The sequence below is a fragment of the Mirounga leonina genome, unplaced genomic scaffold, assembly GCF_011800145.1.
Source record: "Mirounga leonina isolate KUSES-001 unplaced genomic scaffold, KU_Mleo_1.0 Mir_125, whole genome shotgun sequence".
Classification (NCBI taxonomy): Eukaryota; Metazoa; Chordata; class Mammalia; order Carnivora; family Phocidae; genus Mirounga; species Mirounga leonina.
This window is the reverse complement of record NW_023270305.1, coordinates 31827931-31839952: the sequence shown is the minus strand read 5'-3', so window position 1 is coordinate 31839952 and position 12022 is coordinate 31827931. Positions and strand designations below refer to the sequence as shown.

The window sequence follows — 12022 nt, the reverse complement described above, 5'->3', positions numbered from 1 at the left end:
TACGACGTGCCAGCCAACAGACAGGCACAGGCCTGCACTCACAGAGCCGGGAGGGCAGAGCACCAGCCTGCAGAGCGGAGCTCTTAGGTGTGCGTGGGGATGGAAGGCGCGCACTCCTTCCTGGATCCAAGTGACCCACGCAGAGCACCTTTAACCACCCCACTCCACTCCCACCACTGAAGGGGGGGAAACTGCACGGTCCTTTCCTGGTTCTACTGGGCAGGCAGTGTCTTACTTGTCTTTTAGGAATATGAAATTTCACCCGTGATTTCAAAACCACAAAGGAAGTGCAGGTTTGAACTCTGCTGCTGAGACCACACCCAGTCATCTCCAGTCTTCTAGATTTGTGCAACTGAACTTACCAGTGCCTTCCGCCAGGTGAGAACCAGGAAGGGGCTTTCACCAGACACAGGATCTGCCAGTGTCTTGATCTTGGACTCCCTGGCCTCCAGAACTGAGAAATGAATGTCTATTGTTTAAGTAAATAGTAATAAATAAATAAATCATCAATGCCTCCCCACTGCCCTGGCCAGTGGATCTGCAAGCTGACCAGGCCCAAGAACCACTGGAGAGCGCTGTGAAGGATGCGAGTCCCAGACCTCACCCCCAGAATGTCCTACCTGGTAGGACCAAGGAAGGATGCCAAATGTGCATTTTAAGCAAGTTCCCCGGAGTTATGTGGGTGTGGCACTTTGAAAACTGCAGCAAGTGCCTCATAGCTGTAATTAACAACAGATTAAGGCTACATCTTTAGCCTAAAGATTTTCAGATCCTTCTACAAAGTGTGCAGTTATATGAGAACCTGTCTTCTGAAATGAAAAATAGAAGTGCTGCTTCATGAATGCAGTCCACACTCTACTAATTTTGACCACCAACCAAAATGCAAGCACGTCAGTGATTCTGAGGTAGGCTTTTTAAATCTCCTGCTAATCAACCAGTATTCCTCTAAGGTTGAGAGTACATCGTTACTGTCATTCAATTGCTGGCCTTTTACATGTTTAAAAGCGCTAAAGCAGGGGCACCTGGGTGGCTCAGTCGGTTAAGCGGCTGTCTTTGGCTCAGGTCATGATCCCAGGGTCCTGGGATCGAGCCCCAGCCCCACATCTGGCTCCCTGCTCAGGGGGAGTCTGCTTCTTCCTCTCCTTCTCCCTCTTCCCTCAGCTCGTGCTCTCTCTCTCTCTCAAATAAATGAATAAAATCTTTTTTTTTAAAAAAAGTGCTAAGGCAATTAATTCTGAGTCCTTGGAATACATAAACATTCTCCAAAATTAGAACATGCCCAGGAACTACACATGGTATTTCTCCAAGATTTTACTGAAGTGACAAAGATGTTGACAGGGCAGCGCCTCCTGCAGGGTCAAATCCAGAGCCCTCTCCCCCTCCCCACCTCTCTCTCCTATTGCCCTCCTCCTCACTCCCCTTCAGCCTAGAGGCCTCCTGCTCCCACCCCCACCCCACCTTAGGGTCTTCATTTGCCTCCACCCCACCTCCAGGTGGCTCTCTTCTTCACCCTCTTCATTCTGGTCTTTGTTCAAAAATCACCTTCCTTGTAAAATAGTATTTCCACCCTGAGCCCTGTTATTCACTTCTGCTTTACTTCACAGCACTCATTACCATTCATACATATTTGCCTGTCTGCTCTCCCCACTAAATATAAGCTTCCTAGAAAAGGGGGCCTGGCGATTTCATTCACTGCTATAACCTCAAGACCTACAACATACCTAGCACAGAAAAGGAACCAAACCCTTGCTGAAGGCATCCAGGTCCCTGCAGAACAGCTAACCCAAAGTCACCATGGTCCTAACAAGAGGCAGACGTGAAAACCAGATCCTTCCCTGTGTCCAGATATCACAATCACTGGGCATTTGCAAAGTGTCCAGAACATGCCTGATGCACGGAGAACAGGGATGGGAATCACTGTGCGTGTGTGTGTGTGTGTGTTGGGGAAGGGAGATAAACCAAGTCAAATGACTGTCCCACCCATCACCGTGAGAAGTAAAAGGGGCAGCTGGATCTGTTTTGTTTTGTTTTTTAAGAGGAGAGGAAAGAGATAAATAGTCAACAGTTAGGCAGTTTGATAATGGCCAAGTCACACCTTTCAGGATGTTTGCTAATACATAAAAAGCAGGTTCAGATGAGAACATTTCTACTGCCTCTTCTTCCACTAAAATTTATGAGTCTCACCTACTTTTCAGATAAGAACAAGAAACATAAAACTTAGCTGATTCAATGGACCCTCATACATTATGACCATTTAGGAGAGAGAAATAGGAAGCTGGAATAAGTGGAGGGAGATGGATTGAAAAAAAATAATAGGGAAAGGGGGGGACGGACCCAGAGTGGAGAAAATGGAATGGGGGCTGGGGGACAGGAAATTCTGGGAAAGGAGGGCTGGAAGGGAAAGACAGACAGTAAGGAGGAACAGAAGCTTCAGTGTTCTTATCATATTCTGTTCCCTGGGGCTGGACAGTTTCCCAGGAACTCCTCTCTGCAAATTCTGATATGCAGACCCACCCACACACCCTCCTCAGGCCCTAACTCAGAGCTCCCCTTCGGAATCCAAGCACTGCCCCTGCCCCCCGCCCCCCGCCCCCAGGAGAGACTCCAGCCACAGCATGGACGGTGGCCCTCAATGGCATAAAATGCAGTGGGGGCTGGAAAAGGACCCCCTCCTCACGCAGAACATAGTAAATGCAGGATTTCTTTCTTTTTTTTTTTTTTTTTAAAGATTTTATTTATTTATTTGAGAGAGAGAATGAGAGAGAGAGAGCAGGAGAGGGGGGAGGGTCAGAGGGAGAAACAGACTCCCCGCCGAGCAGGGAGCCCGATGCAGGACTCGATCCTGGGACTCCAGGATCATGACCTGAGCCGAAGGCAGTGCTTAACCAACTGAGCCACTCAGGCACCCAAATGCAGGATTTCTGCCAAAACATACAACCTGAGGGTCTGTCAAGGCAGGAGGGAGGCCCATCTTTAACGGGCTGGTGCCAAGGCCTTGGGCAAAGTGCACCCTCGGAGGGCCCAGTGCCTTATTTGCTGGCAAGCGCTAGACCAAAGCATCTTGGTGAAGTGCGCTGATCTCATGCATCAACATTCTTCACTGTGTTTAAATATATTTCTGAAGTTACATTCTGCCTGGGAAGCCTCTTCTCCAGGACAGTGGTAGGTTGGGTGGGGGTGGGAGCAGGAGTGAAGTCTAAACCAAGTTAAATGCGTGGACCAGAGCTGGTGGTGGACCAGCTACCTGAGGACCACTGAGTGAAGTCTCTGGAACAGGAGCGGCAGACCCCGGAAGAAAGCAAGCCTCCTGTCGGCAGAACCTGCTCTATTAATGCACTTCCACCCTGTTTTCCGCCGATACCAGGGGGGGCCAAGCCAATGGTGAAGAGAGCTCAGTGTGGTGGAAAATGACTTCATTAATGACCACAGAAAGGGGAGCCCCTGAAAAGCCCCCATGTGCCTTCTGTTGCTAAACTGGCCATAGTACGACGACCTGCAGGCTTCTGAGTTTTTAAACTCTATTTTTCGACATAACCTCAGAATGACAGAAAGATTGCAGGAACAATACAAAAAATTCCCATATACCTTTCACCCAGACTCCCCAACTGTTAACAACCTACCACATTTGCTCTCTATCATTCTATATAATATAATATGCACGTTACCTTTTTAACTGTTTGAAAGGAGTTGAAAACGACATATTCCCCCCTGCCAAATATTTTAGTATTTTGTAAAGACAGGGATATTCCCTTACACAACCTCAATATAATGATAAAAATCAGGAAATTGTTGTTGCTTCAATACCATCTAAAGACCTGATACAAATTTCTTGAGTAGTTCCAATAATGGTCTTAGAGCAAAAAGCATCCGCGTGTGGCATTCAGCTGTCATATCTTTTCAACCTCCCTTACCCTGAAATAGTTGCTGTATCTTTCATGACCTTGGCATTTTTTGAAAAGTACAGGCCAGTTCTTTTGTAGGATGGCCCTCAGTTGAGATTTGTCTACTTCATGATTAGATTCAAGTTATACATTTTTGGCTGAAATATCACAGATTAATGCTGGGCTCCTCTCGATGCATTTTCTCAAGGGGCATACGATGTTGATCTGTCCCGCTGATGGTGATGTTAAATTTGATCAATTGGTTGAAGTGGTGGAAGGCAGGTTTCGCCACTGTCAAGTTACTATCTTTCCTTTGTAACTAATAAGTAACTTGATGGACGACACTTAGAGACAAAGTAAATGCCCTCTTCCTCATCAAATACCTATTTCAGCACACACTGGTGGATTCTCGCCCCAGTAAGGGTAAAATCCTGTGTGAGGACAAATAAGGTCAAACTTCAGGGAAAAAACTAGGGCTGGTTGAAGCAGGGATTCATGAGCAAGAATTAGCATGTGAGACTTAATTCAAATAACCCTGGGTTAAGTTCACTCTTAGCAATTAAGGAGAAAAAACAAAAACACTGCTAAATTTACTTTTGAGAATATAGGTGAGTGTCCATGAGCATGCTAGTCTCTCTCCTGGTGAGCCACACCTGCCAGAAACTCAGCCCTTCAATTCACAAGGTATCCGGTGGCAGCAAAAAGAGACACCCACGTCCAGAGAGCTGACGGCTAAAGTCATCCCCACCCCAAGGCCCGATTCTCCGGGGGCAATGCTGAGGGGCTCAGCTCGGTGATTCGAGGCGTGCCGCGGCATGGCGCAGGGAGGTGTATCTGGAAACAAACACCCCAACTCTCTGCTGCCTTAGATGAGCCACAGTCAGGTTTAGGAACTCTGACTTGGTTTATTCAAGAAGTATTTTTTTTACAGCTCTATTATCACAAAGTGAGAAACTTCAGAAATTCTTTAACGGCAGAAAGAACATTTTGAAATCACATCCTGGTTATCATACTACAACTCGGTGATATCTATCTACAACTGTTAACATTCTGGTCTATCTTCCGTCAGTCTTTGCTCTTGGCATATGTATATTTTTATCAGGACGTGGATCAAGCTGTCTACACCAGCCTTCTTCAAGCTGGGTTCCACTGGAGAATTAGGCCCAACAGAAAAGGATCTGAATACCTATTTTCTCAGTTCTCCCAAGGACGGACTATAACTAGAATCATTCCAGAAGCACAGAAGAGAAGTTAATTCATTACCTATGATGGTTGCCTTAGAGTAGTAGGGTTTAATTCTCCTGCAGAGCCCAGTGGCGGAGGGCTGGTGCATACTGTTGGATAATTCGCTTTATTTCCCTAATAATCCTTTAAATAAACATTTAATAAAGCACCAGGCACTGGGGATATAAAGATAAATATGGCACGGCCCCTTTCTTCTTTAAATGAATAATCCAGCCAGGAAAAGCAAAAATACCTTAATACCCCAAACACCAAATAGCGCCACGACAGAGGGGCAGCCAGGAACTGTCACCTGCATCACAGACAGCAGGGAGGCTTCCCTGGGGAGGTGATGGGCAAATGAGTCCCTAAAGGGCGGGCAAGACTTTAGAGGAGACAGAAGAGAGGAACAGGCATTCCAGATGGAAAGAAGGCCATGCCAAAATGCCCAGAGAGGCAGGCTCAGGCCCCATCACAGGGGACCTGGAGAGTGGCAGAAGATAGGGCTGAGAAGGAACCAGGCCCTCCAAGTGGGCCCCAAGGGGGGGGCGCCAGGCGGCCCTAAGTGGTTCTGGAGCCCGGGTGGCCAGCTCACACTGGGATGAAGGAAGCCAAGGGAGAGGGTGGTCAAGGGAGAGGTCACAGAGGTCGCCGCTGCTGGGGGTGATGGGGGAGCCGAGCCAGAGCAGAGGCAGTGAGGAGGAGGCTGATCACGAGACGTGGAGGAAGATGCCACAGGGAACTTGGCGACCGAGCCAGCAGGGGCTGTTCCTCCAGTGCCCAGCCAGCTGAGATCCAGCCTGCACGAACAAACTCAGGCCAGTAATGCGAAGGAAAAAAGCAAAGCCCATGCAAGAGGGCGCCACACAGCGCCACCATTCCACCATTCTCTGAGATGATTTAATGGCGGAGGTGGGGGTACCCCTCAGAGGAGGAGGCCAGAGGGAATGAGACATGACGCTGGAGTAAACGGAGGAAAACTGCTCATAGAACTGCCCCTCCTTTTTGGGTCCCTCCAGGCTCTAAGAAAACACCTTACATAATAGCTTTCCGGGGGGGGCCCTGTGGCAGCAAATTATACATGCAAAATATGCTCCCGGAGAACAAGTCTGTGGCGGGCCCATGAATACCACAAACAAAGCAAAACCTAGAAGCTACCTTTTTTAAAAAGATTTTATTTATTTATTTGAGAGAGCGCGCAAGAGAGAGCACAAGTGGGAGAGGAGGGGCAGAGGGAGAGGGACAAGCAGACTCCCTGCTGAGCAGGGAGCCTGGGATCATGACCTGAGCCAAAGGCAAACACTTAACCGACTGAGCTACCCAGGTGCCCCTAGAAACTACCTTTTTAACGGAAGATTTCCCTCTTGATTTAAAGAAAATACAAGTAGTTGGACTGAATAAGAAATAGGAGAAAATGAAAATCAGTAGAATTGACAGTTAACAAAAGCAACTCTAGGACCCAACATAAACAGGCTCCAACATGGGGACCTACCCCCAAACCTGAGTAAAATGAGAGACACAGGGCATGAGATGATGGGAAAGTGTGCGTGCAAGCTCTAAAAGAACCAAGATCCTCCCCTGCCCCCCAAAAGACACAAAAGGGTCGGATTCCTAAGTCCTGGCATTATGAAGAGACATCACGAAACCAGACCTGAGCAATACTCCTCAGGGATCCCTGTGAGTAGGGAAGGGAAGGTGAAGGATTCGACAGGCAGTTCACGCAATAATCCAGGATTTGATAAGCCTTGTTGTCCTAGGAGAAGCAGACTAGTCACGTACAACCCAAATCAGAAGGCGGTAATGACCCTAGAAAAGGAACTGGAGGGACCACAACTAGAACCCGAAGTTTGGCAGGCCCTGGCAGTTTTGAGACTGAAGGAGCGGAAACAATCCGATAGAAGGAAAAGGAAAGTTTTGGTTGGGCCACTTTAAGCTCAGAACAAGTGAAATATGTTTGAACTCTTAAAACCAACAATACAAATTTAGGTCTATAAGAGGCATGGCTAAAACAGAGACTTTCCTTTTGCACCCCATACACATCCCTTTTACTCTTTACTCCAAATATTTGGGAAGCCATTATTTGGGCAGGCCCCTAAGCAGGCACACTACCACTCACATAAGCAGTTTTTTTTTTTTTTTAAGATTTTATTTATCTGAGAGAGAGAATGAGAGAGAGAGAGCACATGAGAGGGGGGAGGGTCAGAGGGAGAAGCAGACTCCCTGCCGAGCAGGGAGCCCGATGTGGGACTCGATCCCGGGACTCCAGGATCATGACCTGAGCCGAAGGCAGTCGCTTAACCAACTGAGCCACCCAGGCGCCCACATAAGCAGTTTTAATCAGGCTTGGAGTATGGGCCTGGGGCTACAGCACTAGCAACACAGACATAGTGTCTTTTCCAGAGGCTCTCATAATCTTTTTAAAAATCAGACAAGTAGATTTACCACCAGTGTCATTATTTTCATAGTACTTCTTTCCAATTTATTCTACATGGGACATGAGGGCTGCACTGCAAGATGTCTTAGATTTGGGGAGGGGTGTGTGTCTGGGAAGGCGTTAGAAAGGTCCTCCTGGGAAGGAAGGAGTAGGACTTGGTGGATGTGGGCAGGCAGGTGTCACCTGGGCAGGGACAGCAGGCACCGAGGGGAAAACTTCTCATGGAGTGTCTGAAGGTCCGGCCCAGGAAGGAATAATGTGCCGACAGAAGCTGGAAAAAAGAAGCAGGCCATGCCATGGCAGGTTGGAATTTTATCCCAAGATAAAAGGAGCAACAGGGTGGGGGTGGGGGGCAGGGAGTTAACTGGAATTGGATTTTGGAGAGACCTCTCCTGAGGTCAGAATGGAGATGGGGAAGTCCTCTTGTGCCCTGAGACCAGTTAGGAGGCTGCGGTGGAGACTCGGGAGTGATGATGGTGTGCCGGGAACGCACCACCTGGACAGGGAACAGAGCCATCTCAGCCACCACAGGTGACCTCCTCAAGAATGGTGACAGGAGCTGTTCTCAGGCATGGGAGGGATGCATTTGCCTCCTTACCATCTCCAGGTCAGACGGCCTGAGTCAGAATGCCCCCTAGACACTTCCTCTAGGTTCTGCCCCTATAGTTTCTTGGTTTCTTAACTTCTCTGAGCCTCCAAATCCTCATTTGTAAAATGGGGATAATAATGACACCAAACTCATATGGCTTTTGTGAAAATTAAGTGAGTTGACATATATAAATATATAAAATGACATATATAAAAAAACGTGACGTACATATATAAAACATGTCTAGAACAGGTGAGGATAAAGTGAGTCAGGAGAGCGTTTATCTTTTTTTCTGTCCTATCTATGTGTTGTAGCATGTGGGTTTGTTGGGAGGGGGGGTGAGTTTAACAAGATTTTCACAAAGAGCACACTCCCTCTTTGCCAACCAAAAAACACTGCTAGATTCCTATGATCCTATTATTTGCTTGGCAGACAAGTGAATCTCACCACCAGAGTTAGCTCTGACTGCCCCCTTTATCAAGACAAATCAGCTCAATGTTTACAGGCTAAGATGCAGAGCTGTGCCGTCCAACACAGTTGCCACTAGCCACGTGTGGCCGTTAAGTACTTCAAATGTGGCCAAACCAAATCAGGATGTGCTCTATATAAGTAAGATACACACCGGGCTTTGAAGACTTAGTATGAACAAAAGAATTTAAATAGCTCATTAACAATTTTTATATTAATTTCATAATATAATGGACATATTGGGTTAACTAAAATATATTATTAAAATTAATTTCAGGGGCACCTGGGTGGTTCAGTTGGTTAAGCGTCTGCCTTCGGCTCAGGTCATGGTCCCAGGCTCCTGGGATCGAGCCCTACATCGGGCTCCCTGCTCAGTGGGGAGCCTGCTTCTCCCTCTCCTTCCACCTGCTGCTCCGCCTGCTTGTATTATCTCTCTGTGTCAAATAAATAAATAAAATCTTTAAAAAATTAAATTAAATTAGGGGCACCTGGGTGGCTCAGTTGGTTAAGCAACTGCCTTCGGCTCAGGTCATGATCCTGGAGTCCCAGGATCAAGTCCCGCATCGGGCTCCCTACTCAGCAGGGAGTCTGCTTCTCCCTCTGAACCTCCCCCCTCTCATGCTCTCTCTCTTTCTCATTCTCTCTCTCTCAAATAAATAAATAAAATCTTATTTGAAAAATTAAATTAAATTAATTTCATGGGGTGCCACGGTGGCTCAATAGGTTAAGCGTCCAACTCTTGATATCAGCTCAGGTCTTGATCTCAGGGTCATGAGTTCAAGCCCCGAGCTGGGCTCCATGCTAGGCGTGGAGCCTACTTAAAAATATATATATTAATTTCACCTGTTTTTTTAAAGTTTCCTTTTTTCTATTACATTGGATCTACTTAAAAAAAATTTTTTTTTATTTGACAGAGAGAGAGCATAAGCAGGGAGAGTGTAAGAGGGAGAAGCAGGCCCTGATGCAGGGTTCAATCCCAGGACCCCAGGATCATGAACTGAGCAGAAGGCAGACACTTAACCAACTGAGCCACCCAGGCACCCCTCATTGGATCTATTTTAATTGTTATGTTCCTAACTTCTTACTTTAGCTAATTAAATCATTACTTTTTGCCATTTTTCTTGTTAATATGAGCAATTAAGACTGTACATTTCCTCCTAAATACCAAGTTAGTTGCACCTCACAAGTTTTTTTAGGTGTACAACTCATCTTACAAGTTTGGACATATATGTTTATTATTATTAATCTTTCAAATCTAAATATTTTCAAACTGAAATTTTCAAATTTTTCAAAGCATCTTTTAAAATGGATATAATTTAGTTGCATTATGTTCAGAGAACTTGGTCTGTATGATACTGATTCTTTTAAATATGTTAGGACTTATTTCATGACCAGGTATATACTCAAAGTATAATCTTCACTTGCTGGGACCATGTTTTCTATATAATCAGTGTGATTAAGCTTATTGTTTGTTGGAATAATCCCTTATTTGTTTTCAGTCAACTTGTTCTATCAGTTACTCAAAGATGTATGCTAAAATCTCCCACTATGGTGGCAGATTTGTCAACTTTTTTTTATCCTTCTGTTACTTTTTACTTTATATAGTTTGAAGCTGTGTTATTAGGTGCATAAGAGTTTAGAAATTCTTATATTATTCAGAAACTGAAACTCTGATGTACTGTTTCTTTTTAATTTTTTAAATGTAGCTACTAGAAAATTTTAAATTATGTGTGGCTTGGATTATCTTTCCACTGGACAGCACTGGTCTAGAGAAAGGATAAGCAAGGAGCCTGCACCAACCACCAAGTCCTGGAAGACTAAGGACTTGAGTATAGAAAATAACAAGCAAAGAGAGGAGAGGGTTGGCAGACTTGTTAAAGTACCATACTCTGTCTTTCTCTCTTGCTGCTGGAGTCTAGATAGGAAAGGAGACCAAGATGCTTGTGAAAAGCAGAAAGGAGGTGAAGATAAGACAGAAGAGGATAAAAAAGCAGAAGCTGAGAAAAGGTGGCCAGGGAAGAAGGAATTCTACACATACAATAGAACAACTACTTCTGCTCTGAATTCAATACATTTAAGCCTTTAATTATGAAAATGACACTTAGTATTAAAAACAGCCTTATGTTCAAAAGGCGGAACTATTATTCCACTAAAGTAGAGCTTTTTTATTTGTTATTTTTATCAATTTTCTCTCTTTGAATTAATCAAGTCATATCATATGATACTTAACTATTATGATTCCAAATACTAAAAACTTGAAGGGAAAAGAAGGATTCTTAGGTTATAGGAGTTGGTGAGCCATCCAATAACTTAATCCTGGATATTTTTTCCATGCCGTAAGAAGAGAACTAAAATACCTTGTATGGCCTCAAAAGACCAACCAAGAAATGGGCTTCTCCTCTAGGATGTGGGGGAATTCCAGAAATACAGAAATCCAGAAGTACAGAGAAGAATCCAGAAGTACAGAGAAGGCAGGTCAGAGAAGTAGAAACAGGTACAGAAAGTACAATATTACAAAAGCAGAGGGAGAAGAGGTTCCCAGAAGTGTTTGCAGCAAGAAGGCTGAGAGCTGAGATAAGGTAAAGCAGTTTGGCCAGAGAAATTCTTCCCTGACAACACTGTTCTTGGGCTCCCCACAGCTCAGCCTGTCCTGCTGCCTGACTCAGGGGTGACTGGGACATGGAGGTGACTGCACTTGCCAAAAGCATATGGGGCATAGCCAGGTAGAAACGGATCATGACTCCTGGTAGGACTCCTGCCTGTCTCCTTGGTGAAAAGTCAATGTTGCACTCATCAGCTAATAGAAGGGTGTACTAACACTATACTAATAAACAGTAACCACTAATTACCATTTAATAACCATATTGATCACTATACTAATAACAATGTAATTATTCAAAAATTGGAATAAAATAGCTTTGCCTGCAGCTCCCAAAGCTAAGTATACACACAACCCATGACCCCTTTATCACACACCTATTATACCCCCATCAGGAATGTATACCAAAGATAGGTACGAGAACAGTCACAACAGCGTTATGTGTGATAGCCAAATGCTGGAAACTGCCCAAATGTCCATCAACAGTGCACAGATAAATACATGATATATTATTCACCCAATGACCAAAATCAGCCAGGAGAGTGAGCACACTACAACGAGAGGCAGTGTCACGAGTGAATATCAGAAACCTTACTCATGAGGAAAGATGGCAGACACTGCAGGATCCTTGGTCAGGTGCGGGTTATCCTTGGGGAGGTAGGGACCGGAAGGGAGCACATGGGGAGCTCCTGCCTCTTGATCTGAGTGCATGGCTGTGTTCAGTTTGGAGAATTTGTGAACAGTACACTTATAGTATGTCTACTTTTCTATTGTATATGCCAAAGGAAGGAAGGAAGGAAGGAAGGAAGGAAGGAAGGAAGGAAGGAAGG

The 12022-nt window shown here is 45.3% G+C and overlaps 1 protein-coding gene across 8 annotated transcripts in view; it reads right to left on the bottom strand.

The window, feature by feature from the left end:
• ST3GAL5 (ST3 beta-galactoside alpha-2,3-sialyltransferase 5) overlaps window positions 1–12022 on the bottom strand; it is a 50563-nt gene that overhangs the window by 35225 nt on the left and 3316 nt on the right. The gene's annotated exons all lie outside the window — the stretch shown is intronic.